At 45.2% G+C, this 10,684-nt stretch overlaps 5 non-coding genes and 1 pseudogene across 5 annotated transcripts; all 6 read right to left on the reverse strand.

Moving 5' to 3' along the window:
- Positions 1–650: 650 nt before the first annotated feature.
- On the reverse strand, positions 651–841 carry LOC146055926 (U2 spliceosomal RNA). Its single transcript, XR_014468998.1, has one exon. It is a non-coding gene; the product is annotated as a U2 spliceosomal RNA (small nuclear RNA).
- A 1,355-nt stretch (positions 842–2,196) lies between these two features.
- On the reverse strand, positions 2,197–2,387 carry LOC146055927 (U2 spliceosomal RNA). The gene has a single exon (XR_014468999.1). It is a non-coding gene; the product is annotated as a U2 spliceosomal RNA (small nuclear RNA).
- A 1,355-nt stretch (positions 2,388–3,742) lies between these two features.
- Positions 3,743–3,943, reverse strand: LOC146055935 (U2 spliceosomal RNA; annotated as a pseudogene).
- A 2,932-nt stretch (positions 3,944–6,875) lies between these two features.
- LOC146055928 (U2 spliceosomal RNA) lies at positions 6,876–7,066 on the reverse strand. Its single transcript, XR_014469000.1, has one exon. It is a non-coding gene; the product is annotated as a U2 spliceosomal RNA (small nuclear RNA).
- A 1,355-nt stretch (positions 7,067–8,421) lies between these two features.
- On the reverse strand, positions 8,422–8,612 carry LOC146055929 (U2 spliceosomal RNA). Its single transcript, XR_014469001.1, has one exon. It is a non-coding gene; the product is annotated as a U2 spliceosomal RNA (small nuclear RNA).
- Positions 8,613–9,967: 1,355 nt separating this feature from the next.
- LOC146055930 (U2 spliceosomal RNA) lies at positions 9,968–10,158 on the reverse strand. Its single transcript, XR_014469002.1, has one exon. It is a non-coding gene; the product is annotated as a U2 spliceosomal RNA (small nuclear RNA).
- Positions 10,159–10,684: the final 526 nt, after the last annotated feature.

Raw genomic sequence — 10,684 nt, forward strand, 5'->3', positions numbered from 1 at the left:
GTTACCACCCAAATGATGGTCCGAAGAAGGTAAGTGATACTTTTTCTAAATCCCCCTCTCAATGATCATCAATTGTTGGGCTTGGAAAAAAATGGAAGAGGAAAAAAAATTCCCAAAACAAAAGAGAATAAAGAGGAAAAAAAATTCCCAAAACAAAAGAGAGAGAAAAGAGAGCGCAAAAAGAAAAGAAAAAAAATATATAAGAGATCAAGAAAAAAAAAAAAAAACAAGCCATTTCAAATCGAGAGGGAGGGGGTCCAAAAATTCCATTGCTTTGATCCAGTTGATGTTTCCGTGGTAAGATCGTAGGTAAGTCACATAGCGTTTGCATATTTATTGGGAGGTCGCAGCGATTGATAAGTCCTTTAATTTAGGCAGGCTTCCGGTCTTTTGGCTAGGCCGCATATGCTGATATCAAGTGTAGTGTCACGTCAAGTAATTAACTGCCTCGATTCCAGAAAGTACAATTCAAGGAGTCAAGAAATAGTCACAAAATGATACACTGAGGCAGGATTTGAAAGTATTTATGCACAAGGGTTAAACCTTGAAGCAGCAAATGCATGCATTTCTAAATACAAAGGTGCACAAACAATTGATACTCCAAATCAAGTGCCAGGAATGGAAATAGTCTTTTTTTGGATAACAGATTAGGAAGGTGCACCGGTCCTGGAAGTACTGCAATACCAGGTCAATGCGTGGAGTGGACAGAGCAAGCTCTTCTTCCATCTCCCTGTTCTAAAAATCCATTTAATATATGGCCCCCAGATAGGGGGCGTATCAGATATTAAACTGATAAGAACAGATACTACACTTGATCTTAGCCAAAAGGCCGAGAAGCGATAACCCGAATGGGGTCCCAGCAAAGCGCGCAAACCGGAATTCGGCCACCAACACTGGTGGAGAAGAGATCAGCACCACGGACACATCTAACACACACACATCACTTCTTTGACGTTGCAGTCTGAAAGATACCAGGCTGTACGGCAGGTATGAATAGGACTTGAAGTGCTGGACAGGGACCGGAGGACGAGTAGCCATCCAACTGATTTTGTGATTAGGTCGTCGGCGGGCGGGCAGGGTGCCTCAGCTGGGTAGGAGGCCAAATTTGCATGTGCTCCGCCCCGTCTGTTGACGTCGCGTCAACAGACACACACCCACTAGGCAGACGACCAACAGGCAAGCAGCAGCAGCCAGCTGTCTCCTCGCTCTTTGCTGCCGCATGCCTGTGTCCCTGACGAACTGCTGCTGAGTAAATCAATCAGCTAGCTGCTGCAGAGGAGAAGGAGGAATCTTGCACAATCAGGTGCAATGACGGCTTTCCTGTTTTGAGCCCATTCAGCAGCAGTAGTAGTAGACAGTCAGATGGACAGGCATTCATGTGGCAGGACCCTTTGTGTGACATCACAATCTGCCCTCTATGACATCACAAGCTGCTCACTCGGAATCCGGCGGAACCTGACAGCCAGACAGTCACTTGGAACAGACAGGCAGACAGGACAGTCATGTGTAGGTGAGCTGGGTGGGCCAATGTTTTCTTTTATTGGCAGTTACCACCCAAATGATGGTCCGAAGAAGGTAAGTGATACTTTTTCTAAATCCCCCTCTCAATGATCATCAATTGTTGGGCTTGGAAAAAAATGGAAGAGGAAAAAAAATTCCCAAAACAAAAGAGAATAAAGAGGAAAAAAAATTCCCAAAACAAAAGAGAGAGAAAAGAGAGCGCAAAAAGAAAAGAAAAAAAATATATAAGAGATCAAGAAAAAAAAAAAAAAACAAGCCATTTCAAATCGAGAGGGAGGGGGTCCAAAAATTCCATTGCTTTGATCCAGTTGATGTTTCCGTGGTAAGATCGTAGGTAAGTCACATAGCGTTTGCATATTTATTGGGAGGTCGCAGCGATTGATAAGTCCTTTAATTTAGGCAGGCTTCCGGTCTTTTGGCTAGGCCGCATATGCTGATATCAAGTGTAGTGTCACGTCAAGTAATTAACTGCCTCGATTCCAGAAAGTACAATTCAAGGAGTCAAGAAATAGTCACAAAATGATACACTGAGGCAGGATTTGAAAGTATTTATGCACAAGGGTTAAACCTTGAAGCAGCAAATGCATGCATTTCTAAATACAAAGGTGCACAAACAATTGATACTCCAAATCAAGTGCCAGGAATGGAAATAGTCTTTTTTTGGATAACAGATTAGGAAGGTGCACCGGTCCTGGAAGTACTGCAATACCAGGTCAATGCGTGGAGTGGACAGAGCAAGCTCTTCTTCCATCTCCCTGTTCTAAAAATCCATTTAATATATGGCCCCCAGATAGGGGGCGTATCAGATATTAAACTGATAAGAACAGATACTACACTTGATCTTAGCCAAAAGGCCGAGAAGCGATAACCCGAATGGGGTCCCAGCAAAGCGCGCAAACCGGAATTCGGCCACCAACACTGGTGGAGAAGAGATCAGCACCACGGACACATCTAACACACACACATCACTTCTTTGACGTTGCAGTCTGAAAGATACCAGGCTGTACGGCAGGTATGAATAGGACTTGAAGTGCTGGACAGGGACCGGAGGACGAGTAGCCATCCAACTGATTTTGTGATTAGGTCGTCGGCGGGCGGGCAGGGTGCCTCAGCTGGGTAGGAGGCCAAATTTGCATGTGCTCCGCCCCGTCTGTTGACGTCGCGTCAACAGACACACACCCACTAGGCAGACGACCAACAGGCAAGCAGCAGCAGCCAGCTGTCTCCTCGCTCTTTGCTGCCGCATGCCTGTGTCCCTGACGAACTGCTGCTGAGTAAATCAATCAGCTAGCTGCTGCAGAGGAGAAGGAGGAATCTTGCACAATCAGGTGCAATGACGGCTTTCCTGTTTTGAGCCCATTCAGCAGCAGTAGTAGTAGACAGTCAGATGGACAGGCATTCATGTGGCAGGACCCTTTGTGTGACATCACAATCTGCCCTCTATGACATCACAAGCTGCTCACTCGGAATCCGGCGGAACCTGACAGCCAGACAGTCACTTGGAACAGACAGGCAGACAGGACAGTCATGTGTAGGTGAGCTGGGTGGGCCAATGTTTTCTTTTATTGGCAGTTACCACCCAAATGATGGTCCGAAGAAGGTAAGTGATACTTTTTCTAAATCCCCCTCTCAATGATCATCAATTGTTGGGCTTGGAAAAAAATGGAAGAGGAAAAAAAATTCCCAAAACAAAAGAGAATAAAGAGGAAAAAAAATTCCCAAAACAAAAGAGAGAGAAAAGAGAGCGCAAAAAGAAAAGAAAAAAAATATATAAGAGATCAAGAAAAAAAAAAAAAAACAAGCCATTTCAAATCGAGAGGGAGGGGGTCCAAAAATTCCATTGCTTTGATCCAGTTGATGTTTCCGTGGTAAGATCGTAGGTAAGTCACATAGCGTTTGCATATTTATTGGGAGGTCGCAGCGATTGATAAGTCCTTTAATTTAGGCAGGCTTCCGGTCTTTTGGCTAGGCCGCATATGCTGATATCAAGTGTAGTGTCACGTCAAGTAATTAACTGCCTCGATTCCAGAAAGTACAATTCAAGGAGTCAAGAAATAGTCACAAAATGATACACTGAGGCAGGATTTGAAAGTATTTATGCACAAGGGTTAAACCTTGAAGCAGCAAATGCATGCATTTCTAAATACAAAGGTGCACAAACAATTGATACTCCAAATCAAGTGCCAGGAATGGAAATAGTCTTTTTTTGGATAACAGATTAGGAAGGTGCACCGGTCCTGGAAGTACTGCAATACCAGGTCAATGCGTGGAGTGGACAGAGCAAGCTCTTCTTCCATCTCCCTGTTCTAAAAATCCATTTAATATATGGCCCCCAGATAGGGGGCGTATCAGATATTAAACTGATAAGAACAGATTTTTTTTTTTTTTTTTTTTTTTTAAACCATCAGGTTAGAGAAATCATGCATTGTTCCAAAAGGAACTCACTCATAACCATGCGCCCTTCAAGCACATTCCTCCAAATCATCATACTGGTCTTTATTTTGCAATAACTTTTAAACTTATAGAGACTAGCATACTTTGCATTAGCCACACCTCCTTTTCGGTGCACCTCCCCAAACGATCCCGCCCCAAACACTGAGCCTGGGGGCCATTTTAAACAATACAAAAAAACCACACTAACCAAAATTTAACCAATTTGTACAAATTCTACTTCCTCTATCAAATGTCCATATCTCTCTTTAAAGTACTCCATTTTCCAATAATCATCCACATCAAAAAAACGGTCCTGAAACTTTGGCACTCCGCTTTTCAAGAAAAAAAAGGCCAAATTTTCTGGAATCCCTTCTATGCGAATGATATGCTTCCTGATTTTCTTTTCCTCTTTTGACACTTTAACCTCCACACTCTCAGGTATATTTTCCTCTTTCCTAGGCTTTTTCTTTTCAAGCTCCTCTTCCTCTTTTTCAAGGACATTCACTACCTTAACTTTCACCTCTGGCATCTTCTTCACCTCCTCTTCCGGCAAACTACATTCACTCACTGTCTCCATTGTATCTTCATCTGACAGCACTGGCTGACATTCCTCTGCTTTTTTACAATCCTGGCTTTCTTCTGTATATGATTCCTTCTGCTTTGCCTCCTCCACATTCACTCCACTTTCCTTATTTGCCTGCTTATCCTTTTTCTCAGAAGGAGCCTCATTCACCATACCCGGGCATTCTTTTGCGGAATGACCACATTTTCCACACAAATCACATGACCTCGGTTTGGGACAATTCCCTGCCTCATGGCCAGTCTGCTTACAGTTACGACAACATTTCCCCGTTGGGCAATTCTCACTGTTATGACCATATTGGTAACATTTCCTGCAGTACCTAGGTTGTCCCGGGTAAAACAAAAAACCACGGTATCCCCCCACACTGAAACTGGCTGGGGGGTGCATAACCCCACCCACATCATTTTGCTCGGGTCTTAACTTCACCCAGAATTTGTATTTGCCATTAAAAACTCCAAATGCATTTTTTTGGGGATCTCCCCCTCTCACAACAGTGCAATATCTTGACAAAAAGGTTCTTACCAGATTCAGTGGAGTATATGGGTTGTATAAGTGCACAATCACTGGTCTTTCCGTATTCAAAAATAAAGGCACAATCTCAATACCTTCCATATCCGGTTCCATGCTCTTAGCTCGAATCTTCTCAAAAGAAGGCAGGCATATTTGATCATCATAAAGAGTAACATCATACACTCCAGTATTAGGAAAGTCTTGAATACAAAAGATGTCGTCCAAAGTAAGCTCAGCCAGTCCAATCAGGATCTTCTTCACAATAAAGCTTAAGTCCTTTGTGCTCCTCACGTCAGAAACGACCTGCAGTCGAAAAGTATTGCGCATACCCGCCATATCAGCCAAATCGAGCTCGCCTCGCCTTTCTCGTTACCCTTGGAGCCCCCCAACTGGAAGGACCCCTGAATGCCTCCAGCTGGGACCAAGGCAGCAGATACTACACTTGATCGCCAGCCAAAAGGCCGAGAAGCGATAACCCGAATGGGGTCCCAGCAAAGCGCGCAAACCGGAATTCGGCCACCAACACTGGTGGAGAAGAGATCAGCACCACGGACACATCTAACACACACACATCACTTCTTTGACGTTGCAGTCTGAAAGATACCAGGCTGTACGGCAGGTATGAATAGGACTTGAAGTGCTGGACAGGGACCGGAGGACGAGTAGCCATCCAACTGATTTTGTGATTAGGTCGTCGGCGGGCGGGCAGGGTGCCTCAGCTGGGTAGGAGGCCAAATTTGCATGTGCTCCGCCCCGTCTGTTGACGTCGCGTCAACAGACACACACCCACTAGGCAGACGACCAACAGGCAAGCAGCAGCAGCCAGCTGTCTCCTCGCTCTTTGCTGCCGCATGCCTGTGTCCCTGACGAACTGCTGCTGAGTAAATCAATCAGCTAGCTGCTGCAGAGGAGAAGGAGGAATCTTGCACAATCAGGTGCAATGACGGCTTTCCTGTTTTGAGCCCATTCAGCAGCAGTAGTAGTAGACAGTCAGATGGACAGGCATTCATGTGGCAGGACCCTTTGTGTGACATCACAATCTGCCCTCTATGACATCACAAGCTGCTCACTCGGAATCCGGCGGAACCTGACAGCCAGACAGTCACTTGGAACAGACAGGCAGACAGGACAGTCATGTGTAGGTGAGCTGGGTGGGCCAATGTTTTCTTTTATTGGCAGTTACCACCCAAATGATGGTCCGAAGAAGGTAAGTGATACTTTTTCTAAATCCCCCTCTCAATGATCATCAATTGTTGGGCTTGGAAAAAAATGGAAGAGGAAAAAAAATTCCCAAAACAAAAGAGAATAAAGAGGAAAAAAAATTCCCAAAACAAAAGAGAGAGAAAAGAGAGCGCAAAAAGAAAAGAAAAAAAATATATAAGAGATCAAGAAAAAAAAAAAAAAACAAGCCATTTCAAATCGAGAGGGAGGGGGTCCAAAAATTCCATTGCTTTGATCCAGTTGATGTTTCCGTGGTAAGATCGTAGGTAAGTCACATAGCGTTTGCATATTTATTGGGAGGTCGCAGCGATTGATAAGTCCTTTAATTTAGGCAGGCTTCCGGTCTTTTGGCTAGGCCGCATATGCTGATATCAAGTGTAGTGTCACGTCAAGTAATTAACTGCCTCGATTCCAGAAAGTACAATTCAAGGAGTCAAGAAATAGTCACAAAATGATACACTGAGGCAGGATTTGAAAGTATTTATGCACAAGGGTTAAACCTTGAAGCAGCAAATGCATGCATTTCTAAATACAAAGGTGCACAAACAATTGATACTCCAAATCAAGTGCCAGGAATGGAAATAGTCTTTTTTTGGATAACAGATTAGGAAGGTGCACCGGTCCTGGAAGTACTGCAATACCAGGTCAATGCGTGGAGTGGACAGAGCAAGCTCTTCTTCCATCTCCCTGTTCTAAAAATCCATTTAATATATGGCCCCCAGATAGGGGGCGTATCAGATATTAAACTGATAAGAACAGATACTACACTTGATCTTAGCCAAAAGGCCGAGAAGCGATAACCCGAATGGGGTCCCAGCAAAGCGCGCAAACCGGAATTCGGCCACCAACACTGGTGGAGAAGAGATCAGCACCACGGACACATCTAACACACACACATCACTTCTTTGACGTTGCAGTCTGAAAGATACCAGGCTGTACGGCAGGTATGAATAGGACTTGAAGTGCTGGACAGGGACCGGAGGACGAGTAGCCATCCAACTGATTTTGTGATTAGGTCGTCGGCGGGCGGGCAGGGTGCCTCAGCTGGGTAGGAGGCCAAATTTGCATGTGCTCCGCCCCGTCTGTTGACGTCGCGTCAACAGACACACACCCACTAGGCAGACGACCAACAGGCAAGCAGCAGCAGCCAGCTGTCTCCTCGCTCTTTGCTGCCGCATGCCTGTGTCCCTGACGAACTGCTGCTGAGTAAATCAATCAGCTAGCTGCTGCAGAGGAGAAGGAGGAATCTTGCACAATCAGGTGCAATGACGGCTTTCCTGTTTTGAGCCCATTCAGCAGCAGTAGTAGTAGACAGTCAGATGGACAGGCATTCATGTGGCAGGACCCTTTGTGTGACATCACAATCTGCCCTCTATGACATCACAAGCTGCTCACTCGGAATCCGGCGGAACCTGACAGCCAGACAGTCACTTGGAACAGACAGGCAGACAGGACAGTCATGTGTAGGTGAGCTGGGTGGGCCAATGTTTTCTTTTATTGGCAGTTACCACCCAAATGATGGTCCGAAGAAGGTAAGTGATACTTTTTCTAAATCCCCCTCTCAATGATCATCAATTGTTGGGCTTGGAAAAAAATGGAAGAGGAAAAAAAATTCCCAAAACAAAAGAGAATAAAGAGGAAAAAAAATTCCCAAAACAAAAGAGAGAGAAAAGAGAGCGCAAAAAGAAAAGAAAAAAAATATATAAGAGATCAAGAAAAAAAAAAAAAAACAAGCCATTTCAAATCGAGAGGGAGGGGGTCCAAAAATTCCATTGCTTTGATCCAGTTGATGTTTCCGTGGTAAGATCGTAGGTAAGTCACATAGCGTTTGCATATTTATTGGGAGGTCGCAGCGATTGATAAGTCCTTTAATTTAGGCAGGCTTCCGGTCTTTTGGCTAGGCCGCATATGCTGATATCAAGTGTAGTGTCACGTCAAGTAATTAACTGCCTCGATTCCAGAAAGTACAATTCAAGGAGTCAAGAAATAGTCACAAAATGATACACTGAGGCAGGATTTGAAAGTATTTATGCACAAGGGTTAAACCTTGAAGCAGCAAATGCATGCATTTCTAAATACAAAGGTGCACAAACAATTGATACTCCAAATCAAGTGCCAGGAATGGAAATAGTCTTTTTTTGGATAACAGATTAGGAAGGTGCACCGGTCCTGGAAGTACTGCAATACCAGGTCAATGCGTGGAGTGGACAGAGCAAGCTCTTCTTCCATCTCCCTGTTCTAAAAATCCATTTAATATATGGCCCCCAGATAGGGGGCGTATCAGATATTAAACTGATAAGAACAGATACTACACTTGATCTTAGCCAAAAGGCCGAGAAGCGATAACCCGAATGGGGTCCCAGCAAAGCGCGCAAACCGGAATTCGGCCACCAACACTGGTGGAGAAGAGATCAGCACCACGGACACATCTAACACACACACATCACTTCTTTGACGTTGCAGTCTGAAAGATACCAGGCTGTACGGCAGGTATGAATAGGACTTGAAGTGCTGGACAGGGACCGGAGGACGAGTAGCCATCCAACTGATTTTGTGATTAGGTCGTCGGCGGGCGGGCAGGGTGCCTCAGCTGGGTAGGAGGCCAAATTTGCATGTGCTCCGCCCCGTCTGTTGACGTCGCGTCAACAGACACACACCCACTAGGCAGACGACCAACAGGCAAGCAGCAGCAGCCAGCTGTCTCCTCGCTCTTTGCTGCCGCATGCCTGTGTCCCTGACGAACTGCTGCTGAGTAAATCAATCAGCTAGCTGCTGCAGAGGAGAAGGAGGAATCTTGCACAATCAGGTGCAATGACGGCTTTCCTGTTTTGAGCCCATTCAGCAGCAGTAGTAGTAGACAGTCAGATGGACAGGCATTCATGTGGCAGGACCCTTTGTGTGACATCACAATCTGCCCTCTATGACATCACAAGCTGCTCACTCGGAATCCGGCGGAACCTGACAGCCAGACAGTCACTTGGAACAGACAGGCAGACAGGACAGTCATGTGTAGGTGAGCTGGGTGGGCCAATGTTTTCTTTTATTGGCAGTTACCACCCAAATGATGGTCCGAAGAAGGTAAGTGATACTTTTTCTAAATCCCCCTCTCAATGATCATCAATTGTTGGGCTTGGAAAAAAATGGAAGAGGAAAAAAAATTCCCAAAACAAAAGAGAATAAAGAGGAAAAAAAATTCCCAAAACAAAAGAGAGAGAAAAGAGAGCGCAAAAAGAAAAGAAAAAAAATATATAAGAGATCAAGAAAAAAAAAAAAAAACAAGCCATTTCAAATCGAGAGGGAGGGGGTCCAAAAATTCCATTGCTTTGATCCAGTTGATGTTTCCGTGGTAAGATCGTAGGTAAGTCACATAGCGTTTGCATATTTATTGGGAGGTCGCAGCGATTGATAAGTCCTTTAATTTAGGCAGGCTTCCGGTCTTTTGGCTAGGCCGCATATGCTGATATCAAGTGTAGTGTCACGTCAAGTAATTAACTGCCTCGATTCCAGAAAGTACAATTCAAGGAGTCAAGAAATAGTCACAAAATGATACACTGAGGCAGGATTTGAAAGTATTTATGCACAAGGGTTAAACCTTGAAGCAGCAAATGCATGCATTTCTAAATACAAAGGTGCACAAACAATTGATACTCCAAATCAAGTGCCAGGAATGGAAATAGTCTTTTTTTGGATAACAGATTAGGAAGGTGCACCGGTCCTGGAAGTACTGCAATACCAGGTCAATGCGTGGAGTGGACAGAGCAAGCTCTTCTTCCATCTCCCTGTTCTAAAAATCCATTTAATATATGGCCCCCAGATAGGGGGCGTATCAGATATTAAACTGATAAGAACAGATACTACACTTGATCTTAGCCAAAAGGCCGAGAAGCGATAACCCGAATGGGGTCCCAGCAAAGCGCGCAAACCGGAATTCGGCCACCAACACTGGTGGAGAAGAGATCAGCACCACGGACACATCTAACACACACACATCACTTCTTTGACGTTGCAGTCTGAAAGATACCAGGCTGTACGGCAGGTATGAATAGGACTTGAAGTGCTGGACAGGGACCGGAGGACGAGTAGCCATCCAACTGATTTTGTGATTAGGTCGTCGGCGGGCGGGCAGGGTGCCTCAGCTGGGTAGGAGGCCAAATTTGCATGTGCTCCGCCCCGTCTGTTGACGTCGCGTCAACAGACACACACCCACTAGGCAGACGACCAACAGGCAAGCAGCAGCAGCCAGCTGTCTCCTCGCTCTTTGCTGCCGCATGCCTGTGTCCCTGACGAACTGCTGCTGAGTAAATCAATCAGCTAGCTGCTGCAGAGGAGAAGGAGGAATCTTGCACAATCAGGTGCAATGACGGCTTTCCTGTTTTGAGCCCATTCAGCAGCAGTAGTAGTAGACAGTCAGATGGA

Source organism: Crinia signifera, unplaced genomic scaffold, assembly GCF_055691185.1.
Source record: "Crinia signifera unplaced genomic scaffold, ASM5569118v1 HAP2_SCAFFOLD_638, whole genome shotgun sequence".
NCBI lineage: Eukaryota > Metazoa > Chordata > Amphibia > Anura > Myobatrachidae > Crinia > Crinia signifera.